Raw genomic sequence first — 27,715 nt, 5'->3', positions numbered from 1 at the left:
GTTAGATTTTTTTAAGGGAAAAACTCCTAAACTGAACCATGATCACTCTACTTCCATTATTCCATAGTTCCATTCTTTCCTATGTCTGCTTAGTGCGAAATTATGGGATACCAGGAGGAAGGTGAAAATAACCAGGCAAAAAAACTATTCCACTTAAGTTATGTGTTGTATTTTGCTTTTTGGTTATTTGGTATATTTTAAAGAGAATAATTATAGAAATGTGACTTACATGATGTGGTTGAAAGAATTTCAAAGTACGTAGCTGGTAGTTTGTTAGACTCTCAATCGTATATCGTTTGACTTGACCAGAAGCTCGTATTTACATTAAGTCATTGGTTGAATATGCAAACGGCATGAACCGTGGTTTGATGACCCATACACAATGGGTAGATGAGTGTACTGCTATTAATAGTTCAAGGTCTTGTGCACAACGGAAGCTCAAGTTTATTATTATTATTATTACTAGTTTTTCGACATCAGCGTTGCATGTGTATCTCATATTAGTAGCGGATCCAGAATTTTAAAGTTATGGGTGCTCGCCGATAAAGACTCCAAAAAAAGAGGAAAAATGAATATACTTATGGGTGCTAACTCAATATTTATCTAAATATTTGTACAATTGTCTATATAATTTACAAAATATGGTCAAAGTTAATGGGTGCTTAAGCACCCACAAGTGCCCATGTGCATCCGCCAGTGTCTCATACTAATACGTACAAACGCTTTTAAACGGTATAGATAATATTAAAACATGAGTATAATGAATAACATGAAAATTGAAGGGGAAAATGAAAACTCAAACTGATGAAAGGATATACTTTATTTTCTAGTGATGAAGTAGAAATATGAGAGAAAAAAATATTTCATTAGTAGTTATCTTCTACTTCGGTCACGATTATAGTTTGTATTTGTATACGGTCAACAAATTCAGTATTACATTTTCATAGTTGGTTAAAATTTATTTTTGATTTACCATTATGTGTAGTTGTATTTACATTGTTATAATGTGGTGATGATAAAACTCAATACAACATACATGAACTGAAAATTTGGTCTTTCTTTTTTATTTGTCGAAATTATTTTTTTGTGTAATCTTGTAAGTTTGAAACTGGGCCATCCTTGCACATGTTGTATCAGTTTCTGCTCAAATTTTAGATTTCATTTTATGAATATGAGGGTTTTCTTTTTATTTAATTTATTCTTTTCTATATTACTGGTTAATCTTCTAAGTTAGATATATGCATGGCTCGATTGTAAACTGAATTTGCCAACAATTAGTGGATGATATGATGCAAATATTTCTATTTAGGCACTGAAGAATGTGGCTACTTTGTGGCCTTTGAACAATATACATTCATTCATAATGTTGTTGAATTGCCTCAAAGGCTCAAACCAAAAGTTTACCAATTGATTTCTGGATAATATATATTGATTCACCGATTGGTGATTATTGAAGAAAAAAAATAATAAGGCACTATTTCATATCAAAAGAGTATAGGGAGTGTTACTTAACTAAAACTTGCATAAACAATACAATTTGGTGAATACTCATATGAAAGTAAAAAAGAAAAACAAAAGGTACTTACCTGTTAAAACTACAACTTCAATGTTTTTCCTTTACTGCTCTTTGTGAAAAGTTCTGATATAACATTTACCATGATTTCTTCCATTGACCTTGTATTCCCAACAATAACAACAACAACAACTCAGTAATATCTCATGTGTGAGATCTTGAGAGGGTAGTGTGTACGCAGACATTACCCCTACTTCGGAGATAGAGAGGCAATTTCCGAAATACCCTCGGCTCCGAAAAACCCTCGGCACCCATTATGAGAAAATCTGGAATTGGAAAAAGTAAACTTTCTAATGGAATGAAAGCCTAAAGACTAAGGAAAGTGGTGCAAATTGGAACACAACAAAGGATAGCTCTTTAAATTAGAAAAGGGTCTATATCCATTACTATAAAGTACGAGCCCTTTCTTCCACCTCTCCTCTCCAGGGGTGTATATAGACCAGGTTGGTTCGTTTTTTATCAAAATCAAATCAAATCAACTATATCGAGTTTTTAAATCTATAGATCAAACCAAACCAACAAAAATCGGGTTTTTTAATCTCGAGTTTCTCGGATTTTTTGGTTTTTTTTTATAAACTTATACTCCAAAATATTTCTTTAGTACCTTTCTTTTGAGCCTTTGCTCACTCCTGAAGAATGTTGCACAAGATTTTTAATGTTGTAGGCTTGCTTCTTTTTCTTCCGGTATAGAATGGACAATGATAAACTTTACCTGAAATCATTTTCTTGACATAACCTTCCTTTAATCTTTGATACCAATTATCATCGTATTCTTCTATCTCTAATGAAATCTTTCAAAAAGGCCTAAGCCCAACAATAGTTACAACTAAGAGTCATAGAATTACATCTAAGAGTCAATAGACTACCAAAAAGATAAACTGCAAATTATATTGCACTCTACATATGAATTATCACCAACATTTTAATAGTAGACACTACCGCCAAGAGTCATAGAAAATAAACAAAAAGAGAATATATTAAACTTTAAAAAGTTGGGCATCTTAATCCAGAGGAGCATGTTCCAGAATGTTAGTAAAGGCACAATGACCCAAATTCCAATCTTAGGGAGATTCATTACAGTTCCATCCTTTTCCTTGGGATAATCATTTGTAATACCTTAAATATTAGTAAATAATCAAATATTTTAGGCTCAACAGAAAGGTTATAGACAAAAGTAAAGAAACTAATAGATGTTCTTTTAATTACCTTTAAGCAGTCAAGATTTCAAAAGTAGTCCGGGAGAAAATTATAGTTAGCTACCTCTCTAATCAATCCCCAAAGGCAAGTCTGGATATTCTGAAATAAAAGAAATAATTAATATATTTAATATTAAGTAATACACAAAAATAACTATATTCATTATGAATCGAAGATAAATTATTACCTTCTTCAACTTGCTCAATTTTCTGGACTTCCTCCAAAATGTCTTCAAACTTATATTCCTTGGAAGGTGACCGTATTCATTGTTGAGTACAAATAAGAGTTTTTACTGTTTTTGGTGATAAAGAACTCCGATAAGAATCAAGAACTCGACCACCTGTACTAAAAGCCGACTCAGATGCAACAGTAGAAATAAGAATAGAAAGAACATCCCTTGCAATCTTTGAAACTATTAGATATTTACTAGATGACGTTTTCCACCATGCCAAGATATTAAAATTCTTGGTCTTCACCACGTCATCCATCAAGTATATCTCAAGATCAGACTTCTTTTTTAATATCTCCCTCATCTTCCAAAAGCTTCTCCCACTTAGATTACAACAGATCACCAGCTTCACTCATACTAATATAACCTCCAATATTGTCATAAGAAGCCTCAGAGAAAGAATCGTAATAGTTATTATATAAGTGAGTCAAAACACTTAGGACATATTCAGACTTCAATCTTCCCAACAAAGAACCATATGTATCGGTAAGAATGAAGCTAACATACTTAATCTTGTATCTAGGATCCAACACAACAGCAACAAGTAACAACATATTCATATCCTCAAACTTACCCCAATATTTCTCAAGCTTACTTTTTATCCTTCCCGTCTTATCAATCAAAATAACATCATCACTTTTTGTATACTTAATAATGGCATTTCGAAGATTAAAAATGTAATGACCCAATCGGTCATTTTGACTTTTAAAACCCCGTTCCCCTAAATAAAACTCTCTGTATGTGCTTTTATTAATTTATGACTTACGGGGATGGTTGGTTCGGGATTTGAAAGTGTTCGGGTTGAAATCGGAACACTTAGTTTCTTAAGTTGGCCTTAAAATGTTAAGTTTGATTTCGATCAACATTTTGAGAAAACGACCCTGGAATCGGGATTTGACGGTTCCAATAGCTCCGTATGGTGATTTTGGACTTAGGAGCGTGTTCGGATTTTTATTGAAAAATGTAGTATTTTCTTGTGAAATCGATTCCTATAATATTTAGTGATTTTATCGATTTATTTTGGCTAGATTCGAGCCAGACAGAGTTGGGGGCTACGTACGCACGAGGTGACGAGAGTCCGTGCGTAGCTACTATTTATGCAAAAAGTTGGAGTAGTTTAGGATTCAAATCATAAATTACTTGTGAAAATTCTATTCTTTGTTTAATTAAAATTAATTGATATATATATATATATATATATATATATATATATATATATATATATATATATATATATATATATATATAGTGAATTGTTAGGGAAAAATATTAAAAGATAAAAATTTCATATGCTTAATTTTCTATTTAAATTAATTAATTGCTAAAAGAAATTGTTCATCCTCTCGAATTGATCTTATAATAAATATACTCTCCTTCAGGAGGTACATAAGAAAATGTCCTTCTTTCTTGTGGAGCGGGCCGAACGCCTCGGCAGGATAGATGCATCTATGGATCACGCCGCACGTCCCTCGACAGTGTACACGACACTCTGGATCGGGCCGTACGACCTCGGCAGAAATCGTGCCTAATAATAATTATACAATACCTTGGCATTTCAATTACATTTTGTGAATTTAATTAATAGTTTGGAAATTATTGCATTTGAAGGAATTTAATTATTTCTGCTAGTTAAATAAGTTATTGTTAACTCTGTGAATCATGTTGATTTAGATATTCTAGTTTTATTTCAATTATTATTATTGACCCATAGTGAGTGTCAAAGTCGGCCATCTCGTCTCTACCTTTTCGAGATTAGGCTTGATACTTACTTGGTACACGTTGTTTACGTACTCATGCTACACTTGCTGCACTTTTTGTGCAGGACCTGAGACAAGTGCTATCGTTGGACCTATTGGCGCACACCCGCGTTATCCGGAGGCTTAGTGGCGAGCTGCTTTCTAGCCGTTTTGCAGCAACTAGTGCTTTTTTCTGAACTTTTATTCTGTCTATTTCATTCCAGACAGTATTTATAATTTTTGTATAATCTACTAGATGCTCATACACTTGTGACACCAGATCTTGGCACATACACTAGTAGAATTTGGATTTGTATTATTTCTTGAATTTAAATTAATCGATTTTTATTTTATTTTCTTTAATATTGCTAGAAATATAATCAAATTACTTAGAAAATTATTCTGAAAATAATTGATATATGTTTAACTTATTAGTTGGCTTGCCTAACTGTAGTGTTGGGAGCCATCACGACCTTTAGGTGAAATTGGGTTGTGACAACATGGTATCAGAGCACTAGGTTCACGTAGGTCTCACAAGTTATGAGCAGACCTAATAGAGTCTTGCGGATCGGTACAGAGACGTCTATACTTATCTTCGAGAGGCTATAGGGTGTTAGGAAACTACCTTTCTTCATATTCCATAGTGCAATTGATGTAGTATTAAATATCTTTCTCTTATTCTCTCGCAGATGGAGAGAACGCACTCTAATGAGGTTCCAGACCAGGGAAGAGCTACTCCCCCAGTTGCTAGAGGCCGAGGGAGGGCTCCAGCTCGTGGTAGGGGGCGAGGACGTCCCAGGCCTGTTCCAGTTATGCCGCCAGTGGGTCCTACAGAGAATCTCATTACTGAGGAACAAGGTGAGTTGTCTGTGGCAGAGCCAGATCAAGTGGATTTCACATCTGAACCGGGATTCCAAGATGTCATGGGTCATATGCTGCGATTCATGGACACTATGACTCGGGCCGGTTTATTTCCGACTGACCCATCCACATCTTAGGTGGGCGGGGGAGCACAGAATCCGACCGCACAGGCTCATGGGCAGGCAGCTGCTATATATCAGACCCAAGGTGCACTACCCGTAGGTGGAGCCCAGCCAGTGGCAGCAGCTATACCTGAGCCCAGGTCAGTTGCAGCCGCTGATCCGCAGAAACTATTGGACCGATGGACTATACTACATCCTCCTGTCTTTGGGGGTGAGAGAAATGAGGATCCCCAAGATTTCATTGATCGGTGCAGGGATAGACTGTACAATATGAGGATATTGGAGTCACATGAGGTTGACTTTGCTACCTTTCAGCTAGAGAGCAGAGCCCGTAGATGGTGGAAGTCTTATCTTCTTTGTAGACCAGCAGATTCTCCTCCCATGACTTGGGATATGTTCACATGTATCTTCCTGGATAGGTATATTCCACCCTCCCAGAGGGAAGAATTACGATTTCAGTTTGAGCAACTTCAGCATGGTCAGATGTCAGCGACCGATTATGAGACGAGGTTCTCTGAGTTATCTCGCCATGCACTTATGATACTCCCTACTGAGGCGGAGAGAGTACGGAGGTTTGTTGCGGGTTTACATACTAGCATTCAGGCCACTATGGCTCGAGAGGTTAAGATGGGTACTTCTTATAAGCTAGTCGTGGAGATAGCCCGGAGGATTGAGGGTGTGCGTCAGTGTAGCCGAGAGCAGGTTACTAGAGATAAGCGGTTTAGGTATTCTAGAGAGTTTAGAGGTGCTCCATTTGGGGGTAGAGGTCAATTTGTGAGAGGGCAGTCCAGTAGGTCCCCATATCCATCACCACCGCCTCCTTTGGGTCCTCCAGTGCGACTTTATTTTAGTGCTATACCAGAGAGTTCTTATCGCTCGCCATCTATTCTAGGTTCTTCCAGTGGGTATTTAGGTCACCAGGGCCAGATTCTTAGTCAGCAGCCCATTGTGCCGAAGAGTTATTACGAGTGAGGGAATCCCAATCATATACAGAGATTTTGCCCCAGGCTTCGGGGTAGACCAGTGCAGCAGGGTCAGCAGCCTATGATTACCGCACCAGTTTCTCCCCCAGTAGTCCGACCACAAAGAGGTGGAGTACATGTGGGTTGGGGCCGTCCTAGAGGTGGAGGTCAGCCAGGCGGAGGCCAGCCAGTTAGCACTCCAGCTTGGTTCTATGCTTTTTCGGCCAGACCGAATGCAGATGCCTCAGATGCCGTGATTACAGGTATTATTTCTGTTTGCGGCAAAGATGCTTTCGTATTATTTGATCCTGGATCTATATATTTATATGTGCCCTCTCTATTTGCTCAATTTCTGGGTGTTACTCGTGAGTCCTTGAGTACTCCAGTTTATGTGTCCACTCATGTGGGCGATTCTGTTATTGTGAATCGAACCTACTGGTCATGTATTATTACATTCTGTGGTTATGAAACTAGAGCAGATCTCCTATTGCTTTAGATGACCGATTTTGAAACTAGACTGGTTATCTCCATATCATGATATTCTAGATTGTCATGCCAAGACTGTTACTTTGGCTATTCCAGCATTGCCTAGGCTGGAGTGAAAGGGTTCGTCTGTTAGTGCGTTTAATCGGGTTATTTCTTTTATGAAGGCTCAACACATGGTTGAGAAGGGTTGTTTAGATTATCTAGCCTATGTGCAGGATACTACTGCAGAGACTTCGACTATTGATTCAGTACCTGTAGTTCGGGAGTTCTCTGATGTATTTCCTTCAGATCTTCCAGGTATGCCACCTGATCGTGATATTGATTTTATATTGATTTGGCTCCAGATACCCAGAATATATCTATCCCACCGAATCGCATGGCTCCGAAAGAATTGAAAGAATTGAAAGAACAGCTTGAGGAGTTACTAGCCAAAAGGTTCGTCAGACCAAGTGTATCGCCTTGGGGTGCACCGATATTATTTGTGAAGAAGAGGGATGGAACAACGCGAATGTGTATTAATTATCGTCAATTGAATAAAATCACAATTAAGAACAAGTACCCATTGTCGTGTATTGATGATCTATTTGACCAGTTGCAGGGTGCTAGGGTGTTCTCTAAGATCGACTTGAGGTCGGGGTACCATCAGTTGAAGATTTGAGATTCGGATGCTCCGAAGACTGCTTTCCGGACTAGATATGGTCATTATGAGTTTCTGGTGATGTCCTTTGGTTTATCTAATGCCCCAGCAGCGTTTATAGATTTGGTGAATAGGGTATTTAGGCCATACATTGATTCGTTTGTCATTGGCTTCATTGATGATATCTTGATCTACTCGCGCAGTAAGGAGGAGCACGAGCAGCATATGAGAGTGGTGCTTTAGACGCTACGAGAACAAAAGTTATACGCTAAGTTCTCCAAATGTGAGTTCTGTCTAGAGTCTGTAGCATTTTTGGGGCATATTGTATCGGGCGAGGGTATTAAGGTTGACCCCAAAAAGATTGTAGGCAGTTCAGAATTGGCATCATCCCACTTCGACGACTGAGATCAGGAGTTTCCTAGGTTTAGCAGGTTATTATCGTCGGTTCGTGGAAGATTTTGCATCTATTGCAGCACCTTTGACCAAATTAACCCAGAAGGGTGCTACGTTTCGATGGTCCGATGATTGTGAGGTGAGCTTTTAGAAGCTCAAAACAGCATTGACTACAGCACCAGTGTTAGTTTTACCTTTCGGTTCGGGAATGTATACAGTGTATTGTGACGCTTCACGTGTTGGCTTGGGTTGTGTATTAATGCAAAAAGGGTGAGTTATTGCATATGCTTCATATCAGCTAAAGTCCCACAAGAAGAATTATCTGGTGCATGATTTTAAGTTAGCTGCGATTGTTCACGCTCTTAAGATTTGGAGGCATTATCTTTATGGGGTGTCTTGTGAAGTTTACATTGATCATCGCAGTTTGCATCATTTGTTCAAGCAGAGGGACCTAAATTTGAAGCAACGCAGATGGCTGGAGTTACTGAAAGATTATGATATTACTATCCTATATTATCCGGGCAAAGCAAATGTGGTTGCAGATGCCTTGAGTAGAAAGGCAGAGAGTATGGGTAGTTTGACTTTCATTTCAGCAGAAGAGAGGCCATTAACTTTGGATATCCAGCCCTTAGCCAACAGACTTGTGCGGCTGGATATTCCAAAGCCCAACCGAGTTCTTGCATGTGTTGTAGCTCAGTCTTCACTATTTGAACAGATCAAGGCTCGCAAGTATGATGATCCACACTTAAAGGTTCTTCGAGAAACGGTACTACGGGGTGGTGCCAAGGAAGTTACTATTGGAGCGGATGGTGTTCTGCGACTCCAGGATCATCTATGTGTTCCTAATGTGGATGGACTGAGGAAAAAGATCCTAGAGGAGACACACAATTCTCGATATTCTATTCATCTAGGTGCTACGAAGATGTAACGCGACTTGAGGCAGCATTATTGGTGGAGACGAATTAAAAGAGACATAGTTGAGTATGTAGCTAGGTGTCTAAATTGCCAGCAAGTTAAATATGAGCACCAGAGGCTAGGTGGCCTACTTCAGCAGATGACTATACCGGAGTGGAAATGGGAATGTATCACTATGAACTTTGTAGTTGGGTTGCCGCGGATCTTGCTAAAGTTTGATGCAGTTTGGGTCATTGCTGACAGGTTGACCAAGTTGGCACACTTTATTCCGGTTGTGACTACATATACTTCAGAGAGGTTGTCCCAGATTTATATTCAGAAGATAGTTCGGTTGCACGATGTGCCAATTTCTATCATATCAGATAGAGGCCCTCAGTTTACTTCACATTTCTGGGAGCAGTACATAGTGAATTGGGGACCCGTGTAGAGCTCAGCACAGCCTTTCATTCGCAGACCGACGGGCAGTCAGAGCGGACAATTCAGATTTTGGAGGATATGCTCAGGGCATGTGTGATTGACTTTGGAGGCCAGCGGGATCGTTTCTTGCCTTTGGCCGAGTTTTCTTATAATAACAGTTACCAATCCAGCATCGAGATGGCTCCATTTGAGGCTTTATATGGTCGGCGATGTCGTTCGCCCATCGGATGGTTTGAGCCCGGTGAGGCTAAATTATATGGTACTGATTTGGTGGAAGATTCCTTGAAAAAGGTAAAGTTAATTTAGGAGCGACTTTGTACAGCGCAGTCCAGACAGAAGAGCTACGCAGATTAGAAAGCACGTGATTTATCCTTTATGATGGGTGAAAAATTTCTCTTGAAGGTTTCGTCGATGAAAGGAATCATGAGATTTGGGGAAAAGGGGAAGTTGAGCCCAAGGTTTATAGGCCCATTTGAGGTGTTGAGACAAGTTGGGGAGGTTGATTACGAGCTTGCCTTGCCTCCCAGCCTATCAGAAGTTCATTCGGTTTTCCATGTATCTATGCTCCGGAAGTATTATGCCGACCTATCACATGTGTTAAATTTTAGCACAATTCAACTAGATAATAGTTTGGGCTATTAAGAAGGACCAGTTGCCATTGTTGATAAACAGGTTCGCCAGTTGAGGTCCAAGAGGATTTCTGTAGTAAAAGTCCAGTTGAGGGGCCAACCAGTCGAGGAAGCGACTTGGGAGGCCGAGGAAAATATGCGGAGCAGATATCCACACTTATTCAGCACTCCGGGTACAATTCTAAACTCGTTCGAGGACGAACGTTTGTTTAAGGGGTGGAGAATGTAATGACCCAACCGTTCATTTTGACTTTTAGAACCTTGTTCCCCTAAACAAAACTTCATGTATGTGCTTTTATTAATTTATGACTTGCGGGGATGGTTGGTTCGGGATTTAGAAGTGTTCGGGTTGAAATCGGAACACTTGGTTCCTTAAGTTGGCCTTAAAATGCTAAGTTTGACTTTGGTCAACATTTTGAGAAAACGACCCCGGAATTGGGATTTGACGGTTCCAATAGCTCCGTATGGTGATTTTGGACTTAGGAGCGTGTTCGGACTTTTATTGAAAAATATAGTATTTTCTTATGGAATCGATTCCTATAATATTTAGTGATTTTATCGATTTATTTTGGCTAGATTAGAGCGAGACAGAGTTGGATATTCGTAGAAAAGGCCTTCTAGTGGATTAAATTGGAGCAAATTGAGGTAAGTCTCTTGTCTAATGAAATTACCTCATATGTAATTAAATTAATAATTATTGCTAATTGTGGGGGCTACGTACGCACGAGGTGACGAGAGTTCGTGCGTAGCTACTATTTATACTAAAAGTCCGGGTAGTTTAGGACTCAATCATGAATTACTTGTGTAAATTGTATTCTTTGTTTAATTAAAATTAATTGTTATATATATATATATATATATATATATATATATATATATATATATATATATTCGTGCGTAGCTACTATTTATACTAAAAGTCCGGGTAATTTAGGACTCAATCATGAATTACTTGTGTAAATTGTGTTCTTTGTTTAATTAAAATTAATTGTGTTATATATATATATATATATATATATATATATTGTGAATTGTTAGGGAAAAATATTAAAGGATGAAATTTTCATATGCTTAATTTTCTGTTTAAATTAATTAATTGCTAAAAGAAATTGTTCATCCTCTATTGCAGTTTGTGAATTTAATTAATAGTTTGAAAATTGTTGCATTTGAAGAAATTTAATTATTTATATTGGTTAAATAAGTTATTGTCAACTCTGTGAATCATGTTGATTTAGATATTCTAGTTTTATTTCAATTATTATTATTGACCCATAGTGAGTGTCAAAGTCGGCCATCTCGTCTCTATCTCTTCGAGATTAGGCTTGATACTTACTTGGTACACGTTGTTTACGTACTCATGCTACACTTGCTGCACCTTTTTGTGCAGGACCTGAGACAGGTGCTATCGTTGGACCTATCGGCGCGCACCTGCGTTATCCGGAGCCTTAGTGGTGAGCTGCTTTCTGAGTCGTTCTGCAACTAGTGCCTCTTCCTGAACTTTTATTCTGTCTATTTCATTCCAGACAGTATTTATATTTTTTGTATAATCTACTAGATGCTCATACACTTGTGACACGAGGTCTTGGCACATACACTGGTAGAATTTAGATTTGTATTATTTCTTGAATTTAAATTAATCGGTATCTTTTCTATTTTCTTTAATATTGCTAGAAAAATAATAAAATTACTTAGAAAATTATTCTGAAAATAATTGATATATGTTTAACTTATTAGTTGGCTTGTCTAGCTGTAGTGTGGGCGCCATCACGACCTTTAGGTGAAATTGGGTCATGACAGAAAAATTCATGGAAGAAAGAGTTGGAAGTAGCATATAAACTGCCTGAAAATTTCAAAGTTGTCTGGTAGAAAATGTGAAGAAACTTGATAAAAGCTTTCACATTCTTCCAATCATCTGCAGATGGACTTTCTCTTAATGCACTTATTTCTCGACAATACTTTTGGTACTTATGATCATTCGCATACATTTTTGTAAAGGCTTTTTCAAATTTTACAGTTGCATCTAACATTGTATATGTCGAGTTCCATCTTGTTTCAATATCAAGACTCACAATACCATGAGTATCTATCTTACCTTTCTCAACAAATGACTTGGAGGAAGCAAGTCTTGAAGGAGAAGACCTAACATATTTCACCGCATTTCTTACACAGAAAATAGGCTCAATTTGTTCATCTAACCCATCTTTTATGATTAAGTTCAAAATATGTGCATTACATTTAACATGCAAAAATTCATTTCCAAGTATTACCCCTTTCCAATCATCAATACGCACCTTCAAATGCTTAATGGCAGCAACATTAGCACTTGCATTATCCAAGGTCACTGTAAACAAATTCTCAATACCCCAATCAAATAAGCATGCTTCAATTCCCTTTGCAATAGTATCACCTTTGTGATATGGTGTTGGAAAAAAGTTTAGAATTTTCTTTTGTATATTCCATTGATCATCAATCCAATGTGCACTAGTGAGGCATACGCGTTGGTTCTTGATAAGATTTTTAAGCTTTTTTTTCTCTGCTTGATAAATCCCCAAATAATGTCTAGCAACAGTTACACGAGAAGGTAATTAAAAATAGGCAAGGCCTTAGCCATTAATCTCTTAAATCCTTCTCCTTCAACTACTCTAAATGGTTGCTCGTCAATAATTATAAATTCGGCAATGACCTTTCTAATATCATCCACATTATACACTACCCTTTCAGTAGAACCCGAGCCACATCCTAGCAATCCTTCTTTGATAGGTTTTAATAATGATTGAATCTTATCGGCGAATTTAAAAGGGAATTTATGACATGTCACATTTAAATGATTCCACAACGAAGTAGTCCCATTCTTGCTAGCGGCAACAAAGGTTTTAGGACAATAATTGCATTTTGCCATACATTTACCTCCTTTACCAATAAATTTGGTGAAATGATCCCAAATTTCAGACGTCTCTCTACCAGTCTTCCCAGATCCAGAAGGTTCTCGAGGAGTTGTTCTTTTTTATTTTTTAGTAGGAGTGCATCTATGAGAAGTGTCTTTACCTTGTTGTTGAGACACTACTAACATAGTCAAAGAATTGTTGACAATCACCTCCATATCCTTTCCAGAATCTATCCGAAAAGAGAGTTCTGCACATAATTTGAACTAAAAAGTTAAACCACAACTTCGTTTTAGCTAACGGTATTAAAGATTAAAATTTAATTAATTTGAGATTTGTACAAAATTGACCCAATAAAAGTTTATGAGCCTACAGTAGAAGAAGGAGTGGAAAGTGAATAATTTTGTCAAAGGTAAAGTTACAAAGCAAAAATCTGTAATAAACAAAAATAAAATAAAAATAGAGGAACACAAACTAATTTATTTGCAATGCAATACAAAAGTTCTGATTTTCTTTCTTTCCCACTTTCTTTCTTTCTAAGGTTGAAAAACAGATTAAAAGGTCACCCATAATACCTGAAATCAAGATGATGAACTTATTTTAAATGGAGGCGGACAATGACGACTTGAACAAAGCTTGAACTTAACCTAAACAGAGGTTGTCGATGACGACTTGAACAAACCTTGAATTTGAAGGTTGATTGATTTCATGAAATGAACGCACAAGAGGCACAACTAATGACATTAGGGATTTAGTAGTACAATTTATGACATTGGGGATTTAGGGTGTAATTTGATTTGGGCTTGGGCTTATTTTGTTGTTTGTGGCAACAATTTAACTCCAACCTATTATTAAATTGTTAATAAACAAAGATCTTGACAAATTTAAATAAATATTTAGAAATTATATTATACTAATTTTTTAATCTATAAAATAACTCTAATATATATATATATATATATATATATATATATATATATATATATATATATGTAATGGACCTTCGGGTTGGTTTGATTTCGGTTTGACTTTTTTTAGTTAATACCAAACCAAACCAAATATCGTCGGATTTTTTTTTCCAATACCAAATTAATCAAACCAAACCATAGTCGAGTTTTTTTTTTCCGATTTGACTTGAATTATCGAATTGGTGCGATTTGTCGTTTCATTTGTACACCTCTACTATAAAGGAGGCTGATAATGAGATGTGAAAAGGCATGCATGAAGACTACATGATGTAACAATGAATTTTAAAGTCCGTTCATTACATATCTATTTGATAAAGCAAACAAAAAGTGATTTCAACGGTTTTAGTCTTAGCTTTGGCACATTTTTCTTAAGAAAGCCGAAGGCCTTCCTAATGCATTGTTGAAACATATAGCATGTTTGGCCAAGTTTTTAAAATCTAATTATTTTGAGAAGTGATTTTAAAAAAAATATTTTTGATGAGAAATAGTTTGTGTTTGACTAATTAATTTGGAAAGCATTTTTGAGCAATAATTAGTGTTTGACCAAGTTTTTAAAAAGTGCTTCTAAGTGTATTTTTCTTAAAAGTATTTTTTTTAAAAGTATTTTTGGGGAGAAACTACTTTTTCTGTTTCTCAAAAACTGTTTTTGCTTCTACTCAAAAGTACTTTTTTTCTTAAAAAAGCTTGGCCAAACACCTTAACTTTGAGAAAAAAAAACGCTTTTGACAAAAAAAAAAAAAAGAAGTAATTTTGACCCAAAAAAAAGCTTGGCCAAAAGACTAATAGTCATTTGAACATGCTTCATATTTATGTACATGTGTGAATGACTCGCGCATTTCTGTTTCTCTGAGTTTTAGTTTCTTTTTTGTTATGCTCATTAACCTTTTTTTTTTTTTTGGGTATTCTTTATAAAATGTTTTAAATATATCTTTGCACCCAAATGTTCTTGAAATAATGCTTGCCTGAAGGGCAAGATAGTCATACAATCTTTTATGGTTATTTTAGTCTTTTAACGTTTAACTTTTATTTTCTCACTTATAATATAATATAATATATTAACTTTATGTTACGGCAGGGATCCATATGGAAAATAAGTCCAAGCACAAGGCTTTAATTTAACTCGAAAGGAAACTTAAACAAATTGCATGAACCAAGAATCTTTTTCGTTTCCCTTTTTGTTGCTCTTTTTGGATTCTTTATTCTTCACATAATTAATAGTGTAAGGAAAAATAATCGAAGAGCTGCGTCCCCATTTGGCACCCTTTTGGATTCTGCTTTACAATTTTCATCATCATTTTTGTATAAACTGTGAAAAGTAACATATACAATGGAGAAATTCAAAAATAACCAGATTTACAAGTGGTCATTCAAAAATAGCCACAATTTCAAAAGTTATCGAAATTTAATCATTTTTCATGTAAAGATAAATCTGAACTATAACACTGGTCAAAATCCGAAAAATACTCCAGCATAATATACTGAAATTCCAGTATAATATACTGAACTTCAGTATATTATACTGAACTTCAGTATATTATACTGGAGCCAACAAAGTATACCGGTCCAGCATAATATGCTGGAAGTTCATACACATGTGCATCGAACTCCAATATATTATGCTGGACCGGTCTCTGTTGCAGCAAAATAGTGACTATTTTTTAATGACTTGGCAAACGTCGGCTATATTTGAATGACTAGTTCGAAAACTGACTAGCCCGTGCTATTTTAATCCTATGCACATGGGACTCATAATGGCCCCAGAATACATGGGACAAAAGGACCCAGGCTGTGAAGGCCCAAAATATATAACACAGTACAAGAAAAGCTAGGTCCTCAATTATTAGGACCCACAATGTGGTGAAGGGGCCCACCTAAAGTGTATACGTGTGCATCTGTAAGTTTTGGAATGACTAAGAGTTGTTGGGCCACGTGTGTGATGAGAAGGATAAGAGATTAGAGAGGGTTGAGAATTGAGATGATCATTCACAGGCCCAATAAAAATTGACATGACATGCCCATGGCCTTCTGTCTTGCTAAATTTTGGAAAAAAGACAATTCCGTTTTCCATTTCACAGTTTTATTTTAGTGTAGTGTACTATATACTTCCATACGAAAGAAGAAAAAAACTGTATCCTTTAAATACATATTGTATGTGTACTTTTAAATGATAGTATAATATTAATTCAAAAAATTATGCAGAATTTACTTAAAGCACACAATATTATGTAGTGTTAAGAATATTATTAAACCGTTTATCCCCTACAAATTATGTAAGAGCTTTCAGTTTATTTTAGACAAATATGCCGATAGCAATAGTAATGTCATGGGCGAGCTGTGCCGAGGCATATGCGGAGTATCGGTACTGGATTCAACTGAACCCAATATTTTTTGTGCGGAACATAAATTTATGTGTAAAAATTTATTAATATTGTAACATATATTTAAAAATACAATAAATTCAATGCTAAAAACTTTATAGATTGAACTCATAAAATTTAAATCCTAAATCCGCCTCCGCAACTGTAGCATGTTGAAGACACACAAGGAGAAGTCTATGAGTTTGCTAAGTATGTCAATCTTGGTGGTGTGTTGTCAGAGCTAGAAAAAGAAAAGGGCGGTCCGGTCCGGTCCGGTGCAATAAACTCCCATTATGTGTTATTAGAGCGCAAAACGAATAATATCATTACAAATTTAGAACCTCAACAAAGTTAAATATAATGTATACGGCAAATGATGTTTATTTTAGGAATGCAATCTAACGGTTATGATAAATTATCTTTTTGTTTAAGCAATCCACGGTTATTATTAAAGATTATTATTGTATAAATAATTTAGGACCTGATTTTACACCGATCTTTGGAAAAATTAGATCCTATACTTTACCAAGTTTTGTTAATGTACTCTGAAACATTTTCAAGTTCCCATTGATTCGAGATCAGCGAATACACGATTGATTGATGGAACCAAATACAAATTGATTAATATCTCTTAGAAAATTCTTATTCAAATAAACAATAGTAAAACAAATTAGTTAGATCAAAGCAAAAAATTGTGTTTGCACATTGACACAACTAGCTAGGTTTTCAAAATCAGTTGAGATATTATAAATTAATAGTAGCATACCTTAATTATATCTTGAAATGTTAGTACCATTTAGCAAATGTATAAGGTGGAAAATGTTCTACTGCAATAGAGTCTACATATGTACTTAATTAACACGCTAAAATATTGTGAAGTTTGCTTTCAGGTTTTCAATTTTGAACGAATATGCATGATCATTAGGAAGTATTGCTTCACTACATTTTATAATAGACAGGGCCTACCATAAAAAGATTTTTTTATTTGGTTGTTAATTCTTTTGGGGTGATTGTGTGTTTTCTTTTATCATTTTCTTTTCATGTGACTGTTTCGTTGGATCTGCTTTCCAATTCATTTTGAAGTATTTCTCTATCACTAATCAAACTTTAGGCCGATAAAATTTCTAGTTTTAACTTTTAAGGACGATAAACTCATACAAATGATCAAAAGTCAATAATTTTTGAATACTTAGTTTATTAAGATATTGAAGCTCCCTATAAAGTACATCATTGAGTAAGATAAGCTTTTTGTAGAAGAAATAAGATTCTAGATCACACAATTCTTTTATATTATGTTGTCGTGAGAATGGAACATCTCACGAGTTAAACATTTGACCGGTCGGTCAAAACTAACTATATTTGCTAGTCAAATATAAAAAGAATACTTAAAATATATATTTTACATTAATATATAAAAAGCTATATATTTTGCCAACTATTATTTTTGAGAGCGAAGATATTGTGTAGTTTTCTCTTTCTTTCTTTCTTTCTTTTAACACTTGAAAAGATGGAAAATATCACAGACATTAACTTGCTAGGCCGAACCGTGGCAACCCATGCCATTTCTAGTGAAAATAGTATGGGCTAGCCAGTTTTCGGATTGGTAACTGAAAAATAGTCAGCGTTTGTAAAGTCATTGAAAAATAGTTATCATTTTACTGAAACACGAAAAACTCTAACATAATATGCTGGATTATGGAGATCCTACATATAAACTTTCAGCATAGTATGCCAGAACTCCAACACATGAAAAATTCTAGCATAATATCCTGGACATTGGAGCTCCTGCGTATAAATTTTCAGCATATTATGTTGGAACTCCATCACATTATGAAATTCTAACACATTATGCTGGAACCTCATATGTATAAAATTCGAACTCCAACATATAATGCTGGAATTTTTTTTGAATTTTTAAGGGTATTTTTGTTCAAAATTTATTTTTACATGAAAAGTGCTTAAATTTCGATTACTTTTGAAACTGTGATTTTTTTTAATTACCATATATAAATTTGGCTATTTATGATTTTTTTTTCCCCTTATCCTATATGGGATTTTTACCTACCTATACTAGATATGAAACTAATTTTTCCTCCCTAATCAAGTTTTAACTTAATTACATGGGCATATATAATTTACTAATTATATACAAACTGGTATTAATGTATATCCCTTTATATTAGAAATTGGATAGGGAATTAGTTATTTTCCCATTTGTGCTCTCTCTCTCTCTCTCTCTCTCTCTTCGTTTTTCTCTGTTTTTTATCCTCTTTTTATCAATGAATTTCAATTGTTTTAATATAGAGTTTTAACTTAGCAATTTCCTTTCATGTTGCACAATTGATGTTCGAATTGAAGTTGTCAATCAATAAATTTTGAAGGTGTTTGATTCTCCACCATTGACAGCCATTAAAAAACTTCAAAGTTTTGAATTCGAATCTGGGTTTTCAAAAACTATTATTTGTTTGGATTTGGGTGTTGTTGCAAACAACTAGGAATATTCTTTGAGGGTATTTGGTGAAGATTAGACTTGATTTTTGGCTGAATTTCAGATTTAAACTCGAAGAAGAATAAGAAGAACACATGACATACACTATACTTACGAAATTATATTAAAGTTGTATGTAAATTGTATTTAAGTTGTATTATATTGTAATTATATATATATTTATTTGAATATTGTATGAAAGTTGAAAATTAGTTATATAATGTATGAATCGTTGTATAAAATTTGTATTTAAGTAATAAATACTATCTTTTTACATAAAGTTATTAATATGTATCAAAATTGTATTAAGAGAGAAAGTTTTGATTGGAATTTGAATAGCTCCATTATGTCATTTATGACCGTGTGTACCAAATTTGAAGTCATTTCGGATTCATTTAGCATGTTTCGGTACAAGATTTATAAATTGAAAAGTTTAAAAACTTAAAAGTTTGAATCGAGGTGTAAATTATAATTTCAGTGTTGTTTGACGTGATATGAGACCCCGAGTAAGTTTATATGATATTTTAGGACTTGTTGGTATATTTGGTTGAGATCCCAGGGGGCCTTGGGTGAGTTTCGGATGATTAACGAATCAAATTCGGACTTAAGAAAAATGCTGGAACTGCTGCCTCTGATGTGATCGCACCTGCGAGGGTCTTGGCCGCAGGTACGACGAAATTGCGCAGATGCGGGACAGGGATTGGCATGGGGTCTTCGAAGGTGCGGCGATTGTTTTTGCACAAAAGCGCGACCGCAGATGCGGTCCTAAGCATCGCAGAAGCGGAGACTGGGCAAGTGAGGCTCGTAGAAACGAAACCCCTTCTGCAAAAGCGGATGCGCAGGTGCGAGCCCTGGCACCGCAAATGCGAAAAAGCTGGGCAGAATACATAAAATCGGGTTTTAGCCATTTTTACTCATTTTTGAGTTTTGAGTCTCGGATTTTAGCGATTCCAAAGGGGTTTTCACGACTTTGAACTAGGTAAGTGTTCTATAACCAAAAGTGATTATATTTCATAAATTCATGTCTATATTCATCATTTATTTCGGATTTAGATGAAATAAATTGAAATTTTGTAAAACTTTCCAAAAACGATAAATTTAAATTTGAAGGTCCATTTGACATCGGAATTTGGTAAGTTTTGTATGGTTGGACTCGTCTCGGAACGGGTATTCGGATTTCGCAAGTTTTTCCGAGATTCGAGACGTGGGCCCCACTGATAATTTTTTAGATAAATTTCGGATTTTAATTCGAAAAATTAATAAATTCATATAGAATTAATTCCTACGATTTGTATTGAGTATATTGAATTGTTTATGACTATATTTAAGGATTTCACACACGAATTCACGAGGCAAAGGTTTATTGGATTCTTGAACTTGGTTGCAAAGTGAGGTAAGTATCGTGGTTAACCTTGACTTGAAGGAATAAAACCCCTGAATTATTTGCTATGTGAACTTCATGTGCAACGATGTATAGGCAAGGTGATGAGTGCTTATACTTTATCAATTTAATTATTTGCTTAACTATTTAAACATCTTAAATTGTTTTAAGACACAAATTAATTGTTATAATAATTGTTTCTCTCCTATTCCTTGTCAAATACTAATTCTTGAATTTCTGTAATAATTGTCGCATGCTTATTTGATTTATGTGTCTTAATTGCTACTTGACATTTAGCATATTAAATATAATACTGCCTATTTTTTTCCTGATTTCCACGATTACTTGCTACTTGTCATTGTTTGTTTCATAAATAAATTGTAATTATTGTATGCCTTGATGCTTAATAGTTTCTCATTGAATGTGGTAATTATTGGAGTATTTTTATTGCATTTAAGAGTTGTTAAAATATATGGGGGGATTGGGTTGCACGCCGCAATGGATATAAAAATAAATATATTGGGGGATCGGGTTGCATACCGCAACAGATTTATTTAAAGTTTATATTATTGGAGCGGGTTGCACGCCGCAACGGAAATTTATTGAAGAATTATATTGTTGGGGCGAGTTGTACGCCGCAACAGAATTAATTGAAATGAATATATTGGAGGATCGGGTTGCACACTACAACAGAATTGAATGTGAATATATTGTGAGATCGGGTTGCACGCCGCAACGGAAACTGATTGAAATAATAATTGGTTATGACTGCCGAGTTGGCTTCAATTGTTGAAAAGAGATACCTGTTTTGTTTCTATTATTGTTGTTATTATTATTATTGCGTACACATTAATGTAAGTGACTTGCCTTAGCCTCGTCACTACTTCGTCGAGGTTAGGCTCGGCACTTACCAGTACATGGGGTCGATTGTACTGATACTAAACTTTGCACTTCTTGTGCAGATTTCGGAGTTGGTCCCAGCGGCGTACCATAGACTTGCTCGGATTTCAGCTACCCAGAGGAGACTTGAGGTATAACTGCACATCGTCCGCAGTTCTGAAGTCCCCATCTATTTTATTTCAGCTGTGTGTTTGCTTTCAGAAAGCTTTATTTTATTCAGACTCTAATTTGTATCATTCTTGAAGCTCGTGCACTTGTGACTCTAGTTCTGGGATGGTATTTAGATATCGCGATTATTATGGATTATTTCAGACATTATTTCTGCATTTGTTTCCTTGGTATTAATTAATTTAAATTTTTATTAAAATGTCTAATTATATTCTAACTTTGGCTTGCCTAGCAAGTGAAATGTTAGGCACCATCACGGTTTCGAAGGTGAAAATTTCGGGTCGTGACAGAAGAACACACCACTTACAAAATATATACAAATCATATATAAAATACATACAAAAGACATATTGTATAAAATTTGTATGAAAATTATAATTAAGTTGTATGATGTTGTAGTTGTATTTAACTGGATAGAAATAATATATGAAAGTTGTAGATAAGTTGTTAGTAAGTTGTATACTATATAATTACTTGTATGAAAATTATTTGTAGTTTATATATTGTTATAGATATATTAAATTTGTACGAAATTTTATTTTTAGTTCGTAGGCGAAAGAGAATAGAAAGGAGAAGAGGAGAGAAAAAATGGGAAAAATGGATTGTATATGGAGAAACCGAGAAAGGCGGCAGAAAATGAGGAAAGGGTCTAGATTAGCTCTAGTAGTTGAAGCTCGTGTAATTATCAATAGGGTTCTAGATTAAGGTATGTGTCCATCCAAAATTTAAAAGGTCATGATTGTTTGCTCCACTTTCTTTATTTTCTTGCTCATGGTTTAACAGAGTAACATAACAAATATGAATTAAATGCTTGATTTGTTCACTGAATTATCTTTTTAGCTTACATTGATTTTCGTTTTCTCCTCAATAACTTTATTTATCTACGTGATTTTCGAAAATAAAAAAATTTACTTAATTCGATAAAAGTTCATAGTTATATACGTACTTCAGTCTCATACTCACACATCTAATATGTTTTCTGTTTCTGTAACTCCTTCTTTGTTGAATACAAAAGAATTTTAGTGATGGAGATATAGATGATGGCAGACTATAATCTCGTATTTTAGTCATCTATTGTACTCTAATTTACTGTACTTCAATTGAGTTTGAGCTTTAATCGCTAGTGTTTTGCACTAATTGTGTGTTTTATGCCATGTAGGAGTGATTCCGAGCTATATAGATGTTTTGGAATGAATTCAAGCTATTCTGGAGCTTCAAAGTCTGAGTAAAAGCTCAAGGATTAAGTTAGGATCGTGTTCGGGGATCAACGTGCAATAGTACACTTAACGGGAGAAATAAACCACAAGCAAGAGGTCACCAGGTGCATGATCGCGCACTGGGCGCACAAGTAGAGCAATACACTGTCCAAAGTGCGCGGCCATATGCGTGAGCACACCTCCAGGTGCGCGGCCGTGCACGTCCAATCCCGGAATTCTCCTATTTCACGTAAGAAAATGAGTTTTCATTTGGGCCCGACCTGTCACGACCCAAAATCCATTAAAGGTCGTGATGGCATCGGACACCGCTGTCAGGCAAGCCAAAAATAAATACTTAATTTGGTTCTCATTTTAATATTTTTGAAATCATATTTCCTTCAATTAAATAGTAAAAGATGGAAATTTACAGAGTAAATAATAATATTTTAAAAATTTCAATACAAGACAACTCATAATCACCCCAAAACCCGGTGTCACAAGTGCATAAGCCTCAACTAGGAATGTAAAATAAAATACAACATCTGTCCGGAATAAAAATTTGGACAGGAGAAATATAAATACTCTGAAAGAGACTCTGCTGGCTGTGGATCGTAGTATAGAATGCAACTCACCTAAGTCCCCGCAATAACCGCGCCTCTCCGCCCACAAAGCCACTAAACATATATGTACATGCACAAAAATGCGTAGCAAGTGTAGTATAAGTATGTAAATCAACGCGTACCCAGTAAGTATCCCGCCTAACCTCGAAGAAGTAGTGACGAGGGGTCGACTCCAACACTTACTAAGGGCTAACAATAAAATACCGATATTATAATTAAGCGTGGATTGTATAGAACGGCTGTAAACTCAATAACATGAAGTAAGTAAACAATTCTTTTGTTAATAGGAACTTTTAAAATTTATTTCTGTCATTTAACATTTTTGTATCTCGCGCCATTGAAAGCAATATCAATTATTATCAATTCCAAAGATATATCATGCGCAAATCATGCCGATGTCGTACGACCTGATCTAACATAAATATTTAAATTGTGCATTGTCGAGGGTCGATGTAACAACCCGACGAGTTGTTTTGAGCATTTGCACTTCGCTCGGTTGTTTGAGGGCAAGAGTAGCTCCGTAGGATATATTATGACTTAGGTAAATCATCAGTTTTGACTTTCAGGTATTCAGAATTGATTTGGAGGAATGATTCTCAGCTAGAATCTTTAAATTTGAAAGGTTTGACCAAGTTTTGACTTTATAGTATTTGGCCTCGGATTAGATTTTCTGATGGTTCTCTTAGCCCCGTTGGGTAATTTTGGACTTAGAAGCGCGTCCGGATTGTGGTTTGGAGGTCCGTAGTATAATTTGACTTGAAATGGCGAAAGTTGGAATTTTGAAAAGTTTGACCGCGAGTGGACTTTTGGATATCGGGGTCGGATTCCTATTTCGAAAGTTGGAGCAGGTCCGTAATGTCAAATATGACTTGTGTGCAAAATTTGAGGTCAATCAGATGTGATTTGATAGGTTTCGGCATCGGTTGTGAAAGTTGAAGTTTCAAAGTTCAATAATTTTGAATTGAGGTGTGATTCGTTATTTCGATGTTGTTATATGTGTTTTGAGGCCTCGAGTAGGTCCGTGTTATGTTATGGGACTTTTTGGTATATTTGGACGAGGTCCCAAGTGGCTCGGGTGAGTTTCAGACGAGGTTCAGATCATTTTCATTCCATGTTGCATTGCTGAAGATTTTTTATTTTTGGTATGACCGCACCTGCGGAGTGTTGAGCGCAGGTGCGGAGCCGCAAAAGCGGCAGTGTCATCGCAGAAGCGAGAAAGGGAGTTGAGCGTAAGGATCGTAGGTGCGGGTGCTTGGACACACCTACGCAACCGCAAATTCGGTTCAAGTGCGCAGAAGCGCGATCGCAGAAGCGGCTTAAGGACCGCAGGTGCGAGGTTTTTCTGAGTGAGGCTGTTTTGCATAAGCGAGGAATTACCGCAGAAGCGGTGGTCGCAAATGCAACAATTTGACCGCAAATGCGAAATAGTTGGGCAGAGTTATAAAAATCGAGGTTTTGGTTCTTTCTTCATATTTTGAGATGCGGGACCCTGATTGAGGCGATTTTTGAAGCAAATTTCATCACAAGGATTGGGGTAAGTGTTCTCTACTCAGTTTTGATTATATTCCATGAATCTATCTTCGATTTTAGCAATTGGTCGATGAATTTTAAAGAGGCAATTGGGGGTTTTGTCCGAAAGTTTCATAATATGAAATTTTGAGTTTTGAACACCGATTTGGAATCGAATTTGAGTGAAAAAGGTATGGTTGGACTCGTAATTGAATGGGTTGTCGGATTTTGTGAGTTTGTCGAGTTTCGAGGCATGGACCCCGGTGTGAGTTTTGGCAAGATTTGGGATTTGATGTAGAATTCGATCTTTATCATTTGTAATTGCTCCCTTGGAATTTATCTGATGTATCTGAGTTGCTTTTGGCTAATTTTGTGCCGTTCGGAGGTCGCTACGTGCGTGATGGCATTTTTGGAGCATCGCTGGGCTTGCTCGGTATTGGAATTGGCTTGTTCAAGATAAGTAACTTTTTTAAACTTAGTGCTGAGGGTATGAAACCCCAAATTACATGTTGTGTGATTGGTATTGTGGTGACACACATACTAGATGACGGGTGTATGGGAGTGCACCCTGTGAATTGTGATTCCATTGTTTCCATGGCACTGTATAGTGGCCCTATTTTCGTTGATATCTGTATTTTCACCATGTGATAAAGTAACCGAGCTGTCAATCATGCTAGATATCATGTTTAGGCTTTATGCTAATATTGTTAGGACTCATAGATGTTGTTGTTTGTTGTCATCTCACTGATTTTATTGATATTTCGTGCTCAGTCATATTCATGCATTCATATCATATCTCAGTCTTAGTTGTTACTTATTGATACATCATATCATTGTTCCGGGTCAGTTTTCATGACATTGTGAACCCGTGGGTGAGACTGGAGAGATTGATGACTGAGTGAGGCCGTTAGCTTGATTATGAGTGACTGTTATGGGATCGGGCTGCACGCCGCAGCGGTTATATTGATGATTGTGATAACACTTGGGCTGTAGGAGCCCCTACGGAGTCTGTAACACACCCCCAGTGAGCGCGGATGATACTATTGAGGGATGGATTTCCCTGGACATGGATTTGTCCGAAGTACTTACCACCTGGAGATGGATTTCTCCACAGGGTTGGATTGCCCTTTTTCCTCGGTACTGGTGACTTATAGTTAGTCTTGTATATGTTTCGGGATGGATTTCCCTATACCGTATGGGCCATATACTGCACCGAGTGGTTGAGCATGATGAGTGGAAAGTGAGAAGCAATGAGATTGAGTACTCTGAGAGTGTGAGTACATGATTCATCTCTGAGATACATGGCATTGACATGCACACATGACATACATGCATAGAGACGCATTTTCCTCATATTGTACGGTATCACGTCATTCATGACTTTTATGCACATTGATATGCGAGCATAGATAGGTATTTCACACTTGCTATTTGGAAAGGGAATGAAACATCTTACTTATTTTGGAAAGGATTTTTGGAAAAATTTACAGTTTTCAAACTATCTCATACTTTTCGACGATTTCGGTAAAGGATTTGGGTTTTCATTGTTATTCTTGAAAAGCGAAACTATTTTCGGGAAATTGTGATAAAGCTGAGCATTTTATTTCTGAATTGCTTCCTTATTTATATTCTCTACATTGTTATAAATAGTTGTTGGCTATTGGTGTTGGACCCGACCATATTCCAACTCGTTACTACTTTCAACCTAAGGTTAGGTTTGTTACTTATTGAGTATATGGGCCCGGTTGTACTCATACTACACTTCCTGCACATTACGTGGAGATTTCGGATGCCGATGTTGCTGTGTTCGATGGGAGCTGGATTGGAAGATGTTCCTGCGTCCCTGTTGTAGCTGCATCTTGTTCATGGTAGCCTTAGATTTTAAAACTTTGTTTATGTACTTTTCAAACATGAAGTGTATTTAGTTCATATCAGCTTTTTAAACTCTATTATTAGGAGCTCATGATTTGTACTACCAGTCCTTGGGGAATGTATAAGATTCAGATAATTCCTTTGTTCAATTGTCTTATTAAAAAGTTAATTGAAATTGGATAGATATTAGTTGGCTTACCTAGCGGGTTGGGTTAGGTGCCATCACGACTAGTGGATTTTGGGTCGTGACAGATTGGTATCAGAGCTCTAGGTTCATAGGTTCTACAAGTCATGGGCAAGTGTCTAGTAGAGTCTTGTGGATCGGTGTGATGACGTCCATACCTATCTTCGAGAGGCTACAGGACATTTAGGATATACTTTCCATCTTTCTTTCATTATCGTGTAGCATTGATTAAGCTTGAGGTGTAATCCTTCGAATTCCTTCCACGCATTCGTATGCGCACGTGAGCGCTCGATATTGACTGTGCATTGACGACTGGTGATTTCCTCGATGAGGGCGAGATGTGATTTCTGTATGTTGATGATGGACCAGTCTGGGGGACTTGAGGCTAGGTTTTGACTGTAGTTGGAGAACTGAGGTGTTGACTGCGTGAGCACGTGCTTTTGGATTATATGTCCGGTAGTGTCCCTATTAGTGGAATTGGTGGCTACGTGATGAGTATGATGTGACTGCGAGATGCGTTCATATGATTTGAATGTGACGAGAAGGGTTTTCTTGAGGTGTAGAAAGAACTATTTGGTGCTTGATTTGACATATAGTCTCGAGTTATGGGTGTGTTGAAGGATCCTTTTCATGTTGTTTAGTTGAGAAGTGGAGTAGATTTTCATGTCGTGATATGAGTTCGGATGCAGGAAGATTAAGTGGTTGCGTAATAGTTATGACTGTGGAAGGGTACATAAAGATGTCAGTTTGAGGCTAAGCAGGTGGGTTAATCCTACGGGATGTCTAGAGGTTGTGTGATCCCTATGTTATTTTGTTGAGAGTTCTCTTTTACCAGTAAATTATATGTAGTGCAATTTGAGTTTGGATCGCTTGTGGAAGTTGGCTTGATTGTTACGAGGATGAATGCGAAATTTGCAAATGATTTGAGGTATTGGGGGTTACACAACCTCTGGTTTGTGTTACATGATCTTAGGAAGGATTTAGTTGAATCCTATTGCGGTGTTATGACAGTATGGGGGTGGCTATTTTAAGT

At 36.3% G+C, this 27,715-nt stretch overlaps 1 long non-coding RNA gene across 6 annotated transcripts; it reads right to left on the bottom strand.

Moving 5' to 3' along the window:
• Positions 1 to 1,477: 1,477 nt before the first annotated feature.
• On the bottom strand, positions 1,478 to 13,835 carry LOC104106652 (uncharacterized). 6 transcript variants are annotated; one of them, XR_011411211.1, is made up of 5 exons: positions 13,615 to 13,835; positions 13,065 to 13,289; positions 2,958 to 3,110; positions 1,762 to 2,869; positions 1,478 to 1,674 (listed from the first exon to the last, which is right to left on the bottom strand). It is a non-coding gene; the product is annotated as an uncharacterized lncRNA (long non-coding RNA). The 6 variants fall into 6 exon arrangements; XR_011411208.1 differs by having other exon boundaries at positions 1,478 to 2,689; positions 2,780 to 2,869; XR_011411212.1 differs by having other exon boundaries at positions 1,478 to 1,839; positions 2,780 to 2,869.
• Between the last annotated feature and the right edge of the window lie 13,880 nt (positions 13,836 to 27,715).

Source organism: Nicotiana tomentosiformis, chromosome 9, assembly GCF_000390325.3.
Source record: "Nicotiana tomentosiformis chromosome 9, ASM39032v3, whole genome shotgun sequence".
In the NCBI taxonomy this organism is placed as follows: domain Eukaryota; kingdom Viridiplantae; phylum Streptophyta; class Magnoliopsida; order Solanales; family Solanaceae; genus Nicotiana; species Nicotiana tomentosiformis.
The sequence above is the reverse complement of the archived record's forward strand: the minus strand, read 5'-3'. Positions and strand labels throughout refer to the sequence as shown.